Source organism: Notolepis coatsorum (genome assembly GCF_963971535.1).
Source record: "Notolepis coatsorum genome assembly, chromosome: 1".
In the NCBI taxonomy this organism is placed as follows: Eukaryota; Metazoa; Chordata; class Actinopteri; order Aulopiformes; family Paralepididae; genus Notolepis; species Notolepis coatsorum.
Genome location: NC_140165.1, coordinates 80,578,936 through 80,597,249, shown reverse-complemented (window position 1 = coordinate 80,597,249; position 18,314 = coordinate 80,578,936). Strand labels below are relative to the sequence as shown.

Genomic DNA, 18,314 nt, shown 5'->3' with positions numbered 1-18,314 from the left:
GTCACGAACGCTGTTTCTTGCCTCCCACAAGCCGGCTGCAATGTGGACTAAGTCATACATAGCACAAGTCCCCTCCGGTACTTGAGGTAACAGCAGTCGCATCTTTTCACCTGCGCAGCTCGATCTCTCAGTGACGAGGAGTAACGCGTGGGAGGCTCACGCTGCCCCCGACACTTCCTGATTCTACTGCGCAGGCGCACCAACCGACCTGTAGGAGTCGCTGTCCACAACGCCCGATCCCCACCCATCAGTTTCCCACCCCCTAATACGGCCAATGTGTATTAGTATGAACGACCAGCTAAACTGAAAGCAATGTGGAGCGGTTCGATCCCAGCGTCTCCGCATTCGTGGCGAGCGCCTTGCCCACTACGCCACGTAGCCGCCCCCGACACCCCCCATATATATAATAATTAGGGATGCTCGATATTGGCTTTTTTACCGATACCGATATACCGATATTGTCCAACTCTTAATTTCCGATACCGATATCAACCGATACCAATATATGCAGGGTTTCCCCCCCCCCCCCCAAAAAAAGGAATAATTTCAGGTAATTAACATTACATATCTCTTGTTGTGGAATTAACACAACATTATGCATACTTTTGACAATAAATAAAATCAGAATTTGTTCTTACTTGCTTGCCTGGCTAAATAAAGGCTATAGAAATGTAAAAAAAAAAAAAAAAAAAAGGGTTTTTTTAAACCGATACCGATATTTTCCGATATCACATTTTAATGCCAATATCGGCCGATAATATCGGTAGGGCGATAATATCGGACATCCCTAATAATAATGAGTGGTGTATGTATAATTCCCTTCACAACCACACACACACATAAACCACCTAGACAAGTGGTGAACAGTGTCATAATAACAAAATGCCATTTATTTATTTTAGAATTCACATAAACAATAAACATATAACCAGGATTTAAATTCCCTGTGACCTTTCTCAATCTGTCCATCTATCTATCTATCTATCTATCTATCTATCTATCTATCTATCTATCTATCTATCTATCTATCTATCTATCTATCTATCTATCTATCTATCTATCTATCTATCTATCTATCTGTCCATCTATCTATCTATCTGTCCATCTATCTATCTATCTGTCCATCTATCTATCTATCTGTCCATCTATCTATCTATCTGTCCATCTATCTATCTATCTGTCCATCTATCTATCTATCTGTCCATCTGTCCATCTGTCCATCTATCTATCTGTCCATCTGTCCATCTGTCCATCTATCTATCTATCTATCTATCTATCTATCTATCTATCTATCTATCTATCTATCTATCTATCTATCTATCTATCTATCTATCTATCTATCTATCTATCTATCTATCTATCTATCTATCTATCTATCTATCTATCTATCTAGATCTGTCCAGACAGTGGGGGTTCTGTCAAACAGTCTGTCGTGATGGTTTGAAAGTTTGAATCCGAACCGGTTGCTGTCCATACCGCTCCCAAGTCAGCATTGAGGTTCTTGAGGGGTTTTCATGTGTCTTTTGTTACTAGAGGTGGTGGGTCCTGCACTGTGCATTGTTTTGTACATTAAAGAGTCTCTCGTGGGTGCCCTCGTGGCGCACCGCATAGTGCCTCGCACACCTACGCGGCCGTCCCGGGCTCGCCTCCCGCTCCCGGCGATATTTGTCGCATGTCTTCCCCACATCTCCTCCCGTTCTCCCTCTCCTCTATCGGTCCTGCGTGACCAGAAAAACTGTAAAAATGCAAAAAAAAAATGTTTAAAGGAAGTCTCTCGTGTGTGATGTGGAGGTCGGGGGTTCAAAGCCCACCAGGATCACTTGGAGAGTGTCTGGGTTCTCTCTGGAGTGTCCACAGTTTGAGCTGGAATGAGAGAGAGAGAGAGAGAGAGAGAGAGAGAGAGAGAGAGAGAGAGAGAGAGAGAGAGAGAGAGAGAGAGAGAGAGAGAGAGAGAGAGAGAGAGAGAGAGAGAGAGAGAGAGAGAGAGACGTCAGTTTGAAGTCTTCTTGATGCATGATCAAGAGTGAAAGAAATAGGCTCTTATGTCGTCTGTTTTTAACTGTGAAGCTAAAGGAGGACTAACAGAACACATAACAGAACTCGACCACAGACGTTTCAAAAGTAGACTAACCAAGTCCTTCTCACCTCCTGTAATACGTCATGTGATCTGCACATGGCGCGGATATCTGAGAGGACGCGACCCCGGTCAGACGCCTCTGGTTTTAGCTCCGCAACGATGTACACACTTTTAGCTATTATGTTTGTTTTTTCTACTTTTTTATTTAAAGCAACACTGGCGGGTACGTCATACGACCGTCAGACACTTATGGACCTGAACCCCGGGCTCAAAGAGGAGTTTGGAGACACTTTTGACCTAGAATGGCCAGCAGAAATCAGACGGGAGAATGGCGGCAAGGAAAAGAACAAAGGCTACGGCAGGAGGAGACACAGAGGGAGACGTGGAGGTATTAGACTGAGACTAAAAAGAGCTGCTTACCGCCCAGCAATTCCATCCATCTTTCTGGCGAATGCCCGTTCGTTGGAGGGTAGGATGGATGACCTAAGGGCGAGGGTCCGGTTCCAACGGGAGATGAGAGACATCAACATCATGTGTCTCACGGAGACATGGCTCACGTCGGCGACTCCGGACAAAAGCGTCTCTCCCTCGGACGCCTTCACAGTATTACGTGCAGATCGAACGGCTGCCTCAGGAAAGTGCATCGGCGGCGGGGTCTGCCTCCTCACGAACAATTCCTGGGTTAATCCCGAAGGGGTGCATGTTCTCTCGAACTCGTGTTCCCCGGACATGGAACACCTTTCTATCCTGTGCCGTCCGTTTCACCTCCCGAGGGAGTTCACCGCGGTCATCATGACCGCCGTATATATTCCCCCACACGCGAATACGGGCAAAGCGCTGGGAGAACTACACGATCACCTCAACAGACACCTCAACAGACACCAGATCAAACATCCAGACGCAGCGATGGTAGTGGCCGGCGATTTCAACCAGGCAAACCTGAAGAAAGTGATGCCGTCCTTTTTTCAGCACATCGCTTGCTCCACCAGAGGGAAGAACACACTCGACCACTGTTATTCCCCGTTCAGAGCCGGCTACAAGGCAGTAGCCGCTCCGCCATTAACGGGGTCCTCAAGCTCGAGCGACCACGACTCCATCTTGCTATTTCCGGCATATCAACAAAGATCACGTGACGCCGTCGTGTCACGTGAGACAAAGAAGTGGACCGACGAATCAGAGGCCACGCTCCAGGACGTGCTTACAGATACGGATTGGGATATGTTCAAAGGAAGCGCCAGTGACGTCAGCGAGCTCGCAGACACAGTGGTGAGCTACATAACAACAATAGCTGATGGTATTGTCCTCAGGAAAACGGTGCGGGTTTTCCCAAACCAGAAACCGTGGGTGGACAGCACTATTAGAGCAGCTCTGAACTCTCGCACCACCGCCTACAACCTGGGTAGAGAGTCAGGAAACATGGAGGAGCATAAGGCTTCAGTCTATACTCTACGCAAGGCTGTTAAACTTGCTAAGAGGACATATGCTGACAAACTGGAGACACAAATGGCACAAAACGACACAAGAGGATTATGGCAGGGACTGAAGACAATAACTGACTATAAAGTCAGCGCCCCCTCAATGGGGAGCGACGATGCCTCCCTCGCAGACAAGCTCAACACCTTCTACGCTCGGTTTGGTGTAGACAGTGGCGCTGCTGGCTCTCCGGCTAGTGACGTCACTTGTGCGCCGGCTGTTGTGGAGGGGGGGGGGGGGCAACCGCGGGGGGCGGGGACGCTCTCTCATTGTCGGAACACAGTGTGAGAAGAGCATTTATGCAGGTGAACACCAGGAAGGCTGCTGGCCCAGATGGCATAACAGGACGCATACTCAAGTCCTGTGCCAACCAGCTGGCCCCAGTGTTCACCGCCATATTTAATCAATCCCTGGCGGAGTCAGTGGTCCCTGCCTGCTTCAAGATGTCTACCATCATCCCTGTACCGAAGAAACCCTCCCCAAAATGTCCAAATGACTACAGACCGGTGGCACTCACCTCTGTGGTCATGAAATGTTTCGAGAGGCTGGTCAAGGACCACATTTGTGCCTCCCTCCCCAGTGATATGGACCCTATGCAATTTGCATACAGGACAAACAGGTCCACCGACGACGCGGTCTCCCAGGTACTGCACAGCACCCTCTCGCACCTTGACCGTCAGAAGGGGGGCTATGTGAGACTGTTGTTCATTGACTACAGCTCAGCGTTCAACACCATAGTCCCCACCAGACTAGTGGACAAGCTGATCGAGCTAGGTCTGAGCTCCGCCCTGAGCGCCTGGGTACTGGACTTTCTGAGCGAAAGACCCCAGGCGGTCAGGGTGGGGGGTCAGACCTCCAACACCATCACCCTGAGCATCGGGTCCCCCCAGGGCTGTGTTCTGAGCCCCCTGCTGTACTCACTCTACACACACGATTGTGTGGCCAAGTTCAGCTCCAACTCCATAGTGAAGTTCGCAGACGACACGGTGGTGGTGGGGCTGATCTCGGACAACGACGAGAAGGCCTACCGGGAGGAGGTTGAGGTACTGGAACGCTGGTGCCAGGACAACAGCCTGCTCCTGAACATTGGTAAAACCAAGGAGCTGATCGTGGATTATAGGAGAGGACAGCAGGAGACGCACACACCACTGATGATTAACGGGGCTACCGTGGACAGGGTGAGCAGCTTTAAGTACCTGGGGGTCCACATCTCAGAGGACCTGACATAGGGCTGGGCGATAAAACGATAACGATAACTATCGCGATAAATTATTTCCTCGAAATAAACATGAAACGTGGTCGCAAAGTTTCGATATATCGATTTTCCAAGCTTGGATATGAGCACACGCACTAACAACCAATCAGTGAAGGAGATGGCGACAGTGAAGGAAACCCGCGGTGCACCTCTGGGTAGTAAACAAGGCTGGCTAGGATCATTAGCTTGCATGCCGCTATTAATTATAGTTTACGTGCCGAGTGGGTGTGTGGCGTGAATTCTGAGGCCACGGTTAGAGTAGTGTGGGGTATGCGGTGGACGTCGTTGCAATGTATTGGGGCGGAACGGAGTATTTTAGGGTGATTTTAGTACATTGTCGTGGGATACACCGCTTGCTCTGGCTAACTGTGTTCCATTCTTATAATGCATATGATCCAGTGGCGGTAGGTTGCCCCCTGGTGGAATATAATAATCTATGCACTGGGGTTAGAAGAACGTGCGCGGACTGATGACGACATCAACTCGAGACATTCGCAGCAGCAAAACAAGTCTATTAATAGCCCGTCCATCGGCGCCGGGCATAAGAAGTTAATTAAACTTGACAGAAATTATATCAACGATAATTATCGATATCGAGTTATATGAAAATAATTTTATAATTTTATCGCAATAACGTTTTTGGCCATATCGCCCAGCCCTAACCTGACATGGTCAACACACATAGACACAGTAGTAAAGAAGGCGAAACAGCGCCTCTACCACCTGAGACAGTTAAGGAAGTTCAGAGTATCGGGGAAGATACTCCAGTTCTTCTACTCAGGAGCTGTAGAGAGCATCCTGACCGGAAACATCACTGCCTGGTATGGAAACAGCACGGCACAGGACAAGAAGGCCCTACAGAGAGTGGTGCGCTCAGCCGAGCGTACCACGGGTATTGCACTACCCCCCCTGCAGGTTCTATACAACAAGAGGTGCAAATCCAGAGCCTGCAGGATAATGAAAGACCCTCACCACCCCAATAACAGCCTGTTCCAGCTGCTGAGGTCAGGCAGACGCCTGCGAACCCCAGCTACTAGGACAGAGCGGCTTAGGCTCAGCCCCTTCCCCCAGGCCATCAGAGCCCTGAACAATGAACATTGAGTGCTCAGAACATTGAACTATCCACACACAAGCACACATGAACACACACACGACACGCACGCTGTGCACGCTCACACACGAGCAGCCACTTAACACTTTAACATGAGCGGGCACACACTCATGTCGCACACACGCACACTTATGGCCAAAAGGAAAGGACACTTTAAATTAGAATAACAGGAACAGTGTATTGCACTACCAAAGCTAACTAGCATGTCCCATATGCTCTGTAAATAACTATGTACAGATACCGAGATGTCACTCCATGTTACCTGTTAACTGCACAATGTTTTTTTTTTTTTTTTATTCTATTATGTTGTACCACTGTATTGCACATCGTTGCGGGCAAGACCACCCGCATTTCATTGTATACCTGTATGCCGTGACAATTAAAACTCTTGACTCTTGACTTGACTTGACTTGGCATTGGCTGGCTCGCTCAACGTACTGAGAGTTGGCTGCACTCAGAGAGGGTGCAGCACTAAAACAGTTATAACAAATCAAATAATACGTCTGAAGGTGTGAAGTAACACGCCTGACATTAACCCTTTCACTACCACACTACAGAAGGTTAACCCTTTCACTACCACACTACAGACGCCACACCTTTAACTTTCCACAATAATAACGTAATTAGCATCACTGTACTGGGTCTTTAAATTCCAAGAATCAACAGTTGCCATGGTGCAGTTACACGCCAGAAGCATAGATAGACAGAGTTTGTCTAGGTTGGACTGTGGACACCATCAGATTGTCGATGTCTCTACTCTAGAACTATAATATCACCATGGTGCGATGGCCAACATTCTAAACACCAGCTGACCGGCATATCCGGGTACTTGTGGCCGTGCTTATTTCTGGAGGAAACACAGACACTGGGGCAGAGTTTATTAACCAGTAACACTGGTGTTGTCATGAGTTTATTAACCAGTAATACTGATGTTATCATGAGTTTATTAACCAGTAGCTCTGGTGTTATCATGAGTTTATTAACCAGTAACACTGGTGTTGTCGTGAGTTTATTAACCGGTAACACTGGTGTTGTCGTGAGTTTATTAACCAGTAACACTGGTGTTGTCATGAGTTTATTAACCAGTAACACTGGTGTTATCATGAGTTTATTAACCAGTAACACTGATGTTGTCGTGAGTTTATTAACCAGTAACACTGATGTTGTCATGAGTTTATTAACCAGTAACACTGGTGTTGTCATGAGTTTATTAACCAGTAATACTGGTGTTATCATGAGTTTATTAACCAGTAACACTGGTGTTGTCATGAACTTATTACCCAGTAATACTGGTGTTATCATGAGTTTATTAACCAGTAACACTGGTGTTGTCATGAGTTTATTAACCAGTAATACTGATGTTATCATGAGTTTATTAACCAGTAGCTCTGGTGTTATCATGAGTTTATTAACCAGTAACACTGGTGTTGTCGTGAGTTTATTAACCGGTAACACTGGTGTTGTCGTGAGTTTATTAACCAGTAACACTGGTGTTGTCATGAGTTTATTAACCAGTAACACTGGTGTTATCATGAGTTTATTAACCAGTAACACTGATGTTGTCGTGAGTTTATTAACCAGTAACACTGATGTTGTCATGAGTTTATTAACCAGTAACACTGGTGTTGTCATGAGTTTATTAACCAGTAATACTGATGTTATCATGAGTTTATTAACCAGTAGCTCTGGTGTTATCATGAGTTTATTAACCAGTAACACTGGTGTTGTCGTGAGTTTATTAACCGGTAACACTGGTGTTGTCGTGAGTTTATTAACCAGTAACACTGGTGTTGTCATGAGTTTATTAACCAGTAACACTGGTGTTATCATGAGTTTATTAACCAGTAACACTGATGTTGTCGTGAGTTTATTAACCAGTAACACTGATGTTGTCATGAGTTTATTAACCAGTAACACTGGTGTTGTCATGAGTTTATTAACCAGTAATACTGGTGTTATCATGAGTTTATTAACCAGTAACACTGGTGTTGTCATGAACTTATTACCCAGTAATACTGGTGTTATCATGAGTTTATTAACCAGTAACACTGGTGTTGTCATGAGTTTATTAACCAGTAATACTGATGTTATCATGAGTTTATTAACCAGTAGCTCTGGTGTTATCATGAGTTTATTAACCAGTAACACTGGTGTTGTCGTGAGTTTATTAACCGGTAACACTGGTGTTGTCGTGAGTTTATTAACCAGTAACACTGGTGTTGTCATGAGTTTATTAACCAGTAACACTGGTGTTATCATGAGTTTATTAACCAGTAACACTGATGTTGTCGTGAGTTTATTAACCAGTAACACTGATGTTGTCATGAGTTTATTAACCAGTAACACTGGTGTTGTCATGAGTTTATTAACCAGTAATACTGGTGTTATCATGAGTTTATTAACCAGTAACACTGGTGTTGTCATGAACTTATTACCCAGTAATACTGGTGTTATCATGAGTTTATTAACCAGTAACACTGGTGTTGTCATGAGTTTATTAACCAGTAACACTGGTGTTATCATGAGTTTATTAACCAGTAACACTGGTGTTGTCATGAGTTTATTATCATCAGTTTATTAACCAGTAACACTGGTGTTGTCGTGAGTTTATTAACCAGTAACACTGGTGTTGTCATGAGTTTATTATCATGAGTTTATTAACCAGTAACACTGGTGTCGTCATGAGTTTATTATCATGAGTTTATTAACCAGTAACACTGGCGTCATCATGAGTTTATTAACTGGAGGGGAAATGTCTCACCCTGGTGGCAGCCATAATACAAATCACTTGTACTAACCTTGTTAAGCTTGTTTGCAGTGATGGGATCATTTTAAGTCCAATAAGGGTCAATCCATCGGACACGCAGTGAACATATTGGTCCATTTAGGTGTCAGTTGTGTAATGACAGGACACTATTGGTTGCTTTCATCTGTCAGTCATGCGGCGAGAGGATGGTCCTCTTCTCCAGGAGCCACTGAGCTGCTATCCTGCTGCCATAGATCACATAGGACCAGGATAATACTACTATAGCCAGGAGGATCTGAGAGAGAGACAGAGAGATAGAGGGAGAGAAAGAGAAAGAGAAAGAGAAAGAGAAAGAGAAAGAGAAAGAGAGAGAGAGAGAGAGAGAGAGAGAGAGAGAGAGAGAGAGAGAGAGAGAGAGAGAAAAAGAGAGAGATAGAGAGACAGAGAGAGACAGAGTGACACACATAGAGAGAGAGAATACGTATTTGAATAATAATTTATTATTTGTATTTATTTAAAATAGGCACAGTACACAGTCAAAATGATCATTTCTGTGTAAATATGCCAGATTATAGACAGAGGCGAGACAAGAGACAGAGAGAGGCAGAGAGAGAAAGAGGGAGAGAGACACAGATAGAGAGACAGAGAGAGTACACACTTGTATGTATGTATGTATGTATGTATGTATGTATGTATGTATGTATGTATGTATGTATGTATGTATGTATGTATGTATGTATGTATGTATGTATGTATGTATGTATGAATGAATGAATGAAAACTTTATTTAACAGATTGCAGAATGGGTACAATACAGTACGGCTCAATACACACCAGTGGAGGCTGGTGACCAAATTTTTAGGTGAAGCACAAATTATTATATTATATTATATATTAAATTATATTTTTAAAACATCCCCCACTGTGTGTCAGTGGTCAGTGGACACAGATGAAAACATAATATTAATATACACTATATATTAATATTAATACCAACACCAATCAATCAATTAATTAATATCAATATCAATATACATATTAATATACTATCAATACTACTATTGAATATACATACACTATTCATTTCATTTACACTATACATTTCATCAAACCAGCATGTCATGTCTCCTTTAACTGTGGGTGAAAAGAGGGAGAACTACAATGACTACATTAACCAGAATGCCTGGCAATGTTTACTTCTGCATCTCACGCAACACACAAGCCACCCGTTGTCTCAGACACAGCGCAAACCCACACAACGGACAAGATAGCAGTTCTCATTCATAAGAGCACACACACCAAAGTGAATCTCACGTGACAAACCGGGAAAGCCACAAAGACACTAGCTCAGCTGTGCACCTTCAGCAAAGTGCGTTAGCCTAGCCACAAGCTAGCGGCAAACATTCAGACACAACGTTCATTCATTTAGCCAGCATCACTAACACCGTGCACATGCAAATATTATCTGCAGGCTGCATTAGCAGCCAGCAGCCAACGTGATACATTACATTGTGTTTATATGTGACATAGCCGTTAACAACGTTTCAATCCCTTAATCAAGTCTACTACAAGTATTGTTCTCTAAACAATTCGGCTGGCTAACGTTAGCATCCAGGCTAAGCAGGCTTTCGTCATACAAACATTACAACTTACTTTTTTCTGATCCAGATGCATAAGTCCACTTCTTCATGTTGCTCAGTTGCTGGTTTATACTTCGGTCCTAATGTCGGCGCAAAGTTTAATTTAGCCTACTGTGTTGTTACAGCTGTACTGTAAACTACTAGCTTGCTAAGCTAGTAGCTAGCTACAAGTTAGCTTGCCTTCACAGTCCAAGACGGCACGTTCACGTCAACTACAACTACACTAGTCTTCAACTGAGATTTAAAAAAATATATATATCATCCAAGTAAACGATGCAGTGCACAACAATAAGTGAACAAGTGAATAAAGATCTTAACCCTTTATTCGCCAATGACGTGTTACCACGTCATTCTCCGCCATGCGTAATCTGCCAATGACGCCGTAAGGCATCTTTGAGATCAATATTTCAAAAATCTGTCATGTCAATCATATTTTACCCACGGAGACTTGAGACTTGCTGTTGATCTCCTCTCAACTCTCCAACGGTTCAAGACCGCCATCTGGTGGCCGATCTGCGAATCGCCCAAATAGGAAGTGACGCGGCAGGAAGTGGTGCTCAACCATATTTCGTCCGGCCACTCGCTATTGCTCCCGGGACTCGAGCTTGATACACTGGATAGCGATCCGTTGCCAATAACTCGATTTGGACGTATATACTATTATACAACCTGGAAATGGATCGCATATATCAACATCCCATAATCGCGAACTTTCTGCTCCACGCTGACCACCCAACAGTCAGAGGAAGCTGCGGTAAGTTTTAGTGCGTTTGATTATTATGATCCATATAAACTGCTGTGATCTATGTATCGCCCATACTACATTAATGATTTAACGTCGGCCACGGACTTATAAACCCCCCCCCCCCCACCCCTCCGGTCACCAGCAGATGATGAGGCATGACGTTTAGGACCTTGTACAATTGACATTTTTTATCTGACGTCAATCGGTATCAAACTACATTTGATGATGTAATATATGTATTTATAGCTATAACTCGCGTTCTGCAGAATGCTGCAGAAAACGATAAAAACATATTTATACTTTAGACCGTATTTTAGTATGAATATGTGAATGAAAAAGTAGAACGTTGCTACATCCTAAACGATAGATACTTGACGTTGAATGGGCCATAGTAATGTCAATTTAGCAATACAATTTAAAAAGTTATAGCCCTGCAAAGAAGGGGAACATCTCCATAGACTTACAGTACTGGCAGACAGTGGATTAAGATCAGAATAATCCCTGGCAGATAAAGGGTTAAAATATGAATGATTATATTAGGCAAATTAATGTTCTTCTTCAGGCAAATTGCACACATGAGATGATACAACACAACTTTGACTAGAACACTGACGCCAGTCCAGCTGCAGTTCCGCAGGTATTTTACCAGGCAGACTCTGATTGGATTTCAAAGGCTGCCAATCATTCATCCTCCGTGTATTATTGGATTGTCAAGGCTGTCAATCATTCAATCCCCCATTCAATGGCAAGAGTTTAACTGCACAGACCGTGCTTAGATGAAGTTAATAGCCTATTTTGATTGGCTATTATTTATTATTTATTTAATCCTGGGTCAACCTGTGCAGTTATTCTGCACGAATATTACTGCAGTCATTACTGCAGTGCAGGCCTGCTCAGAGCTGTCAATTTTGACCATTTTTGAAAAAAAAAAAATTCACTGGCATTTTTTTACAGAGGAAAACTTTTCTAATAAAATAATAATAATAATAATAATTAAAAAAAAAATATATATATATGTAAATTAATAATAATTATTAATTATGAGTGAATTTGTGTTTCACGTGTTGTCATAGAGAAACCTCCACTGATACACACAATTGTTAAGGGGATGCAGACCTGAGAAAGACGTTTGTCTTGTTTCCATCAGGGTCCCCCATTTTCAATTCATATAGACATTTATGACATACACAACATACATGACATTTATGGCATAGGGACATGTAGGTATTTAGTACTGATACATTTGTGACATAAACGGTATTCAAATATACAGTACTGTTACCCCAAGATCCTGACAGTATACATGATGGGGAGGGGACTGTACATTAGGAGGGGGTGGGTGGGAGAGAGATATACATACGGCGGGGAGAGAATATATACATGCGGTGGGGAGGAGACTGTCTATTAGGAGTATGTATGTATGTATGTATGTATGTATGTATGTATGTATGTATGTATGTATACTTGTATACTTGTATGTATGTATGTATACTTGTATGTATGTATGTATGTATGTATGTATGTATGTATGTATGTATGTATGTATGTATGTATGTATGTATGTATGTCTATTGCACATTGCCCTTTTGCAAGTTATTGCACTGGATAAGCATACATAGATGTATTTATGTATGCATTTTGTAGAAGGTTGTATACACAGATTGTAAGGGTAGGTAGGTACTACTATTGTAAGTAGAAAGGGTCACAGATCAGTCCTAGCCTAGTAGCCACATCATTCAAACAACTGGAAATGTGTAACATCAACACAGATGTAGTCACAACATGTATGAAATTTAATATCTACTTGAATTCATGCTAATATTGTAACATTGTATTTATATGTGTGTAATATGCTTTGGCAACATTCAGTAACTATTCATGTCAATAACTGAATTCAATTGAAAAAGAGAGAGATGACTCCTTCCCCTGACTGTTGATAACATTGTTGTTGATTAGCTAATTAGCTAATTGTTTATACATTGCCAATTATTTGTCAATGTCTATAATGTTATTTAATTATTGCTGACATGCCACAACCTCATTAGTTTCTTTCCCTGTCTCTCTTTTTCTGTCTCTCTCTGACTGTCTCTCTTTCTCTCTCTCTCCATCTCTGTGTCTCTCTTTCTCTCTCTCTCTCTCACTCACACGAGAGAGAGAGAGAGAGAGAGAGAGAGAGAGAGAGAGAGAGAGAGAGAGAGAGAGAGAGAATAAATAGGAGCTAGCCACCAGGGATAATTAGTTAGCATCCTGATCCACCATACAAGACGTGGCAGCTAATGTTAGTTAGCTCATTTATAATGTTTTACTTATCTTTTTAAACGAATATGTTAGAGTCCGGATGTTTAACCTCAAATGTCCTCAAAATCAGGGGCATAAAAACAAAATAGCTGCCCCACAACGACACCCTACCTGGATGGAACACCTACAGCCTGTTAAAGCACAAACACAAGCGTTACTTACTAAAGTGTAGATCCTGTCCGAAGCACGGCTGCTGAGAGACATCGTCTTCCAATGTAGTTGAAGTTTGACTTAGTGGCCCTACGTGAACGGACACAAAACAATAGCTTCTCACACAAACTGGATGGAGTTGGTTTGTTTACATCTTTGTCGTGGCCGCCATCTGTCCTGTCTTCCTGGCTTCATGCGCCATCTGGCGGACAGCTGGGGAACTGCGGCCCATGGTTTGAGAGAGAGAGACAGAGGAACTTAATTAATGTGAAGATTTGTTTTATTTATGTATATTTTGTACTGTATTATACTGCTAATTAGCTTATTAGAGTGAACCTTTTTACTTATTTATATATCTATTTGTTAACAGAATTCGGCTATAGGGCGACAATAATGTGGTCAAGAGGCATGGTTTCTATCTTGAGCCTTAACTGGCGTGGTTTATTTATTCACATGAAGAGCAGCAGTTCTACAGGTCTTCTCTCACTGAGAGACATGGGGGAGATAAAGAAGTGGGAGGAGACATAGCTACTTATACACGCCACCTGGTAGTACTCCTGAGTGTCTCCGCCTAGGGCTCCCTCTAGTGGACACAGTTATATATGCAGGTAGACAGTCACTAGTGTGAACAGTTATATTATGCAGTTAGACAGTAATTACTAACAATCCTACACAGAACCTCTGCCCTCAACACTCCCACTTAGGGTTTAACATACTGGCTGACTTCTTGGAAAAACATTTTACAAAGGAAATAATATAATCCCAAAAACATCAACAGGGTATGACAGTCAATATCTTCACATTAAACATGACCCTTGCAAATCCCTTCAATTTTAATTTGAAACAGGTTTCCTCATAGTGTCTGCTACTCTGTCGTCCATTGGACAGTAAACCGGTGTCATTCTTTCTTCTCTGATGACATACCTGATGAGATGATATTTTCTATAATGGCATGTTTACATCTATGTTGACACATTGGGTTCCTAGCAATCACAATGGTCCCCTGGTTGTCCTCATAAACAACAGTCTCCATATATACACAATGTCCATCATTTTAAACGGTTTTGACAGAACGCCCATTCTTCAAAAACACCATATTCGGTATAGAGGATACATTTCAATTACCTACTGCATTTTGAGCAATATATTCATAACCTTATCTCCATCACTTCGAGCAGTTGCTCTAGATAAACACATTTTGCATTGTCATAGCTAGAAACATATACTCAGCTTCACAGGCTGATAGTATCACTGTAGGCTTTAAGCCTTAAACCTTTGTTGTCTTTTCTGAAACACCGCTGTCCGTCTGCAGCACCTCTGGGATAACGAAAAACATATTTTTGACTTAGTTCGATGCTTCTCTGTGGGGTCAGCAAAAATACTATGACACTCTTACTCACTACAAAACATAGGTCAGGGCGAGTACAGGTTGTCTAACTAAATGAACCTACCCACAGTTTTTCTATACATCTCTTACTTCAGTCGAAACATCTCAGGATCTTTTCCACATATCGCTTCTGGGATATTTTTACACAATTGGCAGACTGTTCGAAGTCCATATCTATAAAATGGTTTAACCTGCCTAGGTCTTTCTATTGTTGTCTGGTGCGGTGATCAAATCCTCCACTTCTGTATTTAAACATAGATCCTCTTTTGTATTTAAACATTGTAAATCACCCACCTCTGTACTTAAACATGGAATTAAACATAAGATTAATTTCAGTACTTTAAACATGGTAACTCATCCACCTCTGTACTTAAACATGGGACCCATTTCTGTATTTAAACGTGGAATTAAACATAGGATTAATTTCAGTATTCAAACATGGTCTCTAGTCAGACATTCAAACTTGGATTCTACTCCTCCTTCAGCATTTAAGCAATTATTCACCCTTCTTCATTATTTAAACATGGGGTAGGCTACCCTCCTTCAGCATTTAAGCAATTTTCTACGAACCATACTTTGTATTTGTCGTGGCCTTCAATACCCTCCTGGATTGAATAAACCCATTTCCCTCCCACTGTATGTCTGCCCTCTGGTAACTTGGTTGAATACACCCATTTCCACCCGTTTGTTTGTACAGAGTCTCCCCCCCCTCAATGTACAGTTTTGCTTGTTTATACAGTGTGCCCCCCCCCCCCCCCCCCCCCCAACCACCTCCAATGTAAATTACCCAGTATGGTTGTCAATATCCCAGTGTACCCAACCCCCCCCACCCAACCTCCTCCAATGTACAGTTTCTACGTCAAATGTATATACTCCCTTTTCTTGACTCCTTCTGTATCACAAACAGTACTGTATTTGCAAATCTGGTATGTCATAAATGTATAGATGTAGCAGTACTGACTATCTGTATGTCATGTATGTCATATATGTCCTGATGAATTGAAAATGGGGGACCCTGGTGTAAACAAGACGAAAGTCTTTCTCTGGTCTGCATCCCCTTAACAATTGTGTGTATTGAGCTGTACTGTATTGTACCCATTCTGCAATCTGTTAATAAAGTTTTCAATCAATCAATCAATTCCCTCCCACTGTATGTCTGCCTTCTTCGGGGGACAATATGGCCTCTTTAAAGGTTGGGTTTACCCCACTGACTACCCTGTAGTAGTACTCAACGGGGGTAGGTGTACTGCCCTCCTCGTCACTCCCTTTCCTGGCATAGTGTTACAAAGGGTCAGATTAAACCGAATATATGTATTTATTGATCGATATATATTGCATAATATTTGTATATCGTTTGATATCCCTTGTGTATTCTTTGTACATATACACGGAATATCACTTTAACCTAGTAGCCTACAGACCATAATATTGCGTTCTCTTATTGGATGGCGTGCCACCAGCGCCAGTGTCTTACCCCTAGAGTCGAGTTCAAAGCTACCGTCAAGGCTTGTCTGTACATGCCCGGTTCTGCCCAGGACTACGAGACAGAAATAAGGCTGGTACTAGTTTATTCGCCCAACATATAAATATGGCGCAGGTGAATACAGAAGTAGTTCAGTCCGCAGTCCGTTCAGTTCAGTCTTAGTAACAAGTGAAGCCTCACCCACTATGCAACGTGCGGTGAAGTAGGGCTCGTATTGCCCCAAGATAGAGTCTTGTTTATCCTAATACGTTTGTTCAACGTATCGTTCGCTCCTTACTAGTAAAAGCCTTCATCACGAGTCAAAGACCAAGTGAAGTGAGCAATTGTGTGTCTAAATAGAGCACTTATAGCCGCGTGCGAATAGGATAGTGGAGTATCAGAGCTTGGTTGAGTAACGTCAAGTTCAACTTGGTTGGTGTGGAGTACCGCGCACCGGAGGATCTGCACCGGTGAATGCGGAGCCCCTTTCCGGCTGGAGTATTATTATTATTGCTTTGTACCAGGCTGGTGGAGAGGATAAGAATCGTCTACACCCACTGCTGTGGGATCTACCGTGAGGACCATCATTCGAGCCCGTCTCTATTGGAGAGGCTGACCGGCTTCCACCTGTGCTGCGCGCACACTGGGATTACAGCTGCCTTTCGTCTGCCGAGCAGGGAGTAATATACCGCCTCCCGAGCAGGAGCCTATTGAGTCCCCGCTGACCCAGACTTTGCATTAGAGCATTGCCTCCCCCTGCTGGCTTACAACCGGTGGAACCCCCTACCAGTATCCCCTAGATATAATTCCTAATATTCAAGTTGTATTATTATCTCATGCGTAACCAGAGAATGGACATTCATTATTGATTTGCCTACGCACATTCCTTTGCCTTACAAGTGCATTCAATTAAAGTATATTATGTATTCTTGCTGCTAATAAATACTTAAAGACAACTTTGTGTAGAACCGATTCATTGTGGGGAAGTGTTCTCATCATATACTAGTGTACGGTATGGCCAGTATAATGTACATAAGACGGTAGTGGTTTAATGATACCAATACTTGATTAATACAGTCAGGGAATTGTACCCCTCAGTTACAATTGGTCCTTCGAGCCGGAGAGAATTAGCGTAATATTAATATAATATTAATATTGACATGGCCGATGATGAACACTCCACAAACGGTTCTCCTAAGCTAGATCGCCCGGAGCGCAGACGGCAGCCACCTCTTCACCTAGAGGACTACGTTGTCAGTCCAATACCTAGCTTTAAAAGGAAGTTAAATACGGATAAAGTAACTAAAGCGGATAGTAAAATTATGTCCAACCCTACCGACCAGGCTACCCCGCCAGTAGAGACCCTAGTGGGTTCTAACGTAACTGACCAAGCTCACGGGGGGGACCAGGAGGGACATGACATGACTTTACCCCCCGACAACGCCAACGTCGACGAGGTAGTCCCCGGAGAGCTCCAGGATAAAGAAAGCCCTCCCGGGACGGAACCCGACCCACCACAAGAAGAGACGCGCACCCAGGAGATGGATCTCCTCGGTACGCGACAGGAGAACGGATCTCCAACGAGTACTGCCAGGAGCCGATCGCCTCGATTGGCGTCTTCCCCCAGCGAGGCGGACAAGATGCTGGCACAGGCACTCATCGCCACCCTGGCAGCCTCTACCGAACGCGATCGACTTCAGGGTGAACGCGATCGACTCCAAGCGCAACAGACGAGCGAGCGCGAACAAGCTGCAGACGAACGAGAGCGCCTTCACGCGCAACTCCAAGCGCAAGCCCTCCGTGAACGCGAACATTCTGCAACCGAGCGAGAGCGCTTCCAGGCGCAACAAAGGAGTGAAGACGACCGCATAAGACTGGAGACCAGACGCCTCCAGACGGAAGAGAACATTGAGAGAAGCCGCGCCGATGCGCAGCACGCCGCAGCCAATGCGCAGCGCGACGCCGCCAAT

The 18,314-nt window shown here is 43.4% G+C and overlaps 1 long non-coding RNA gene across 1 annotated transcript; it reads right to left on the bottom strand.

The window, feature by feature from the left end:
* Window positions 1–894: 894 nt before the first annotated feature.
* LOC311242745 lies at window positions 895–13,659 on the bottom strand. Its single transcript, XR_014620638.1, has 3 exons — window positions 13,508–13,659; window positions 8,715–8,957; window positions 895–1,863 (listed from the first exon to the last, which is right to left on the bottom strand). It is a non-coding gene; the product is annotated as an uncharacterized lncRNA (long non-coding RNA).
* Window positions 13,660–18,314: the final 4,655 nt, after the last annotated feature.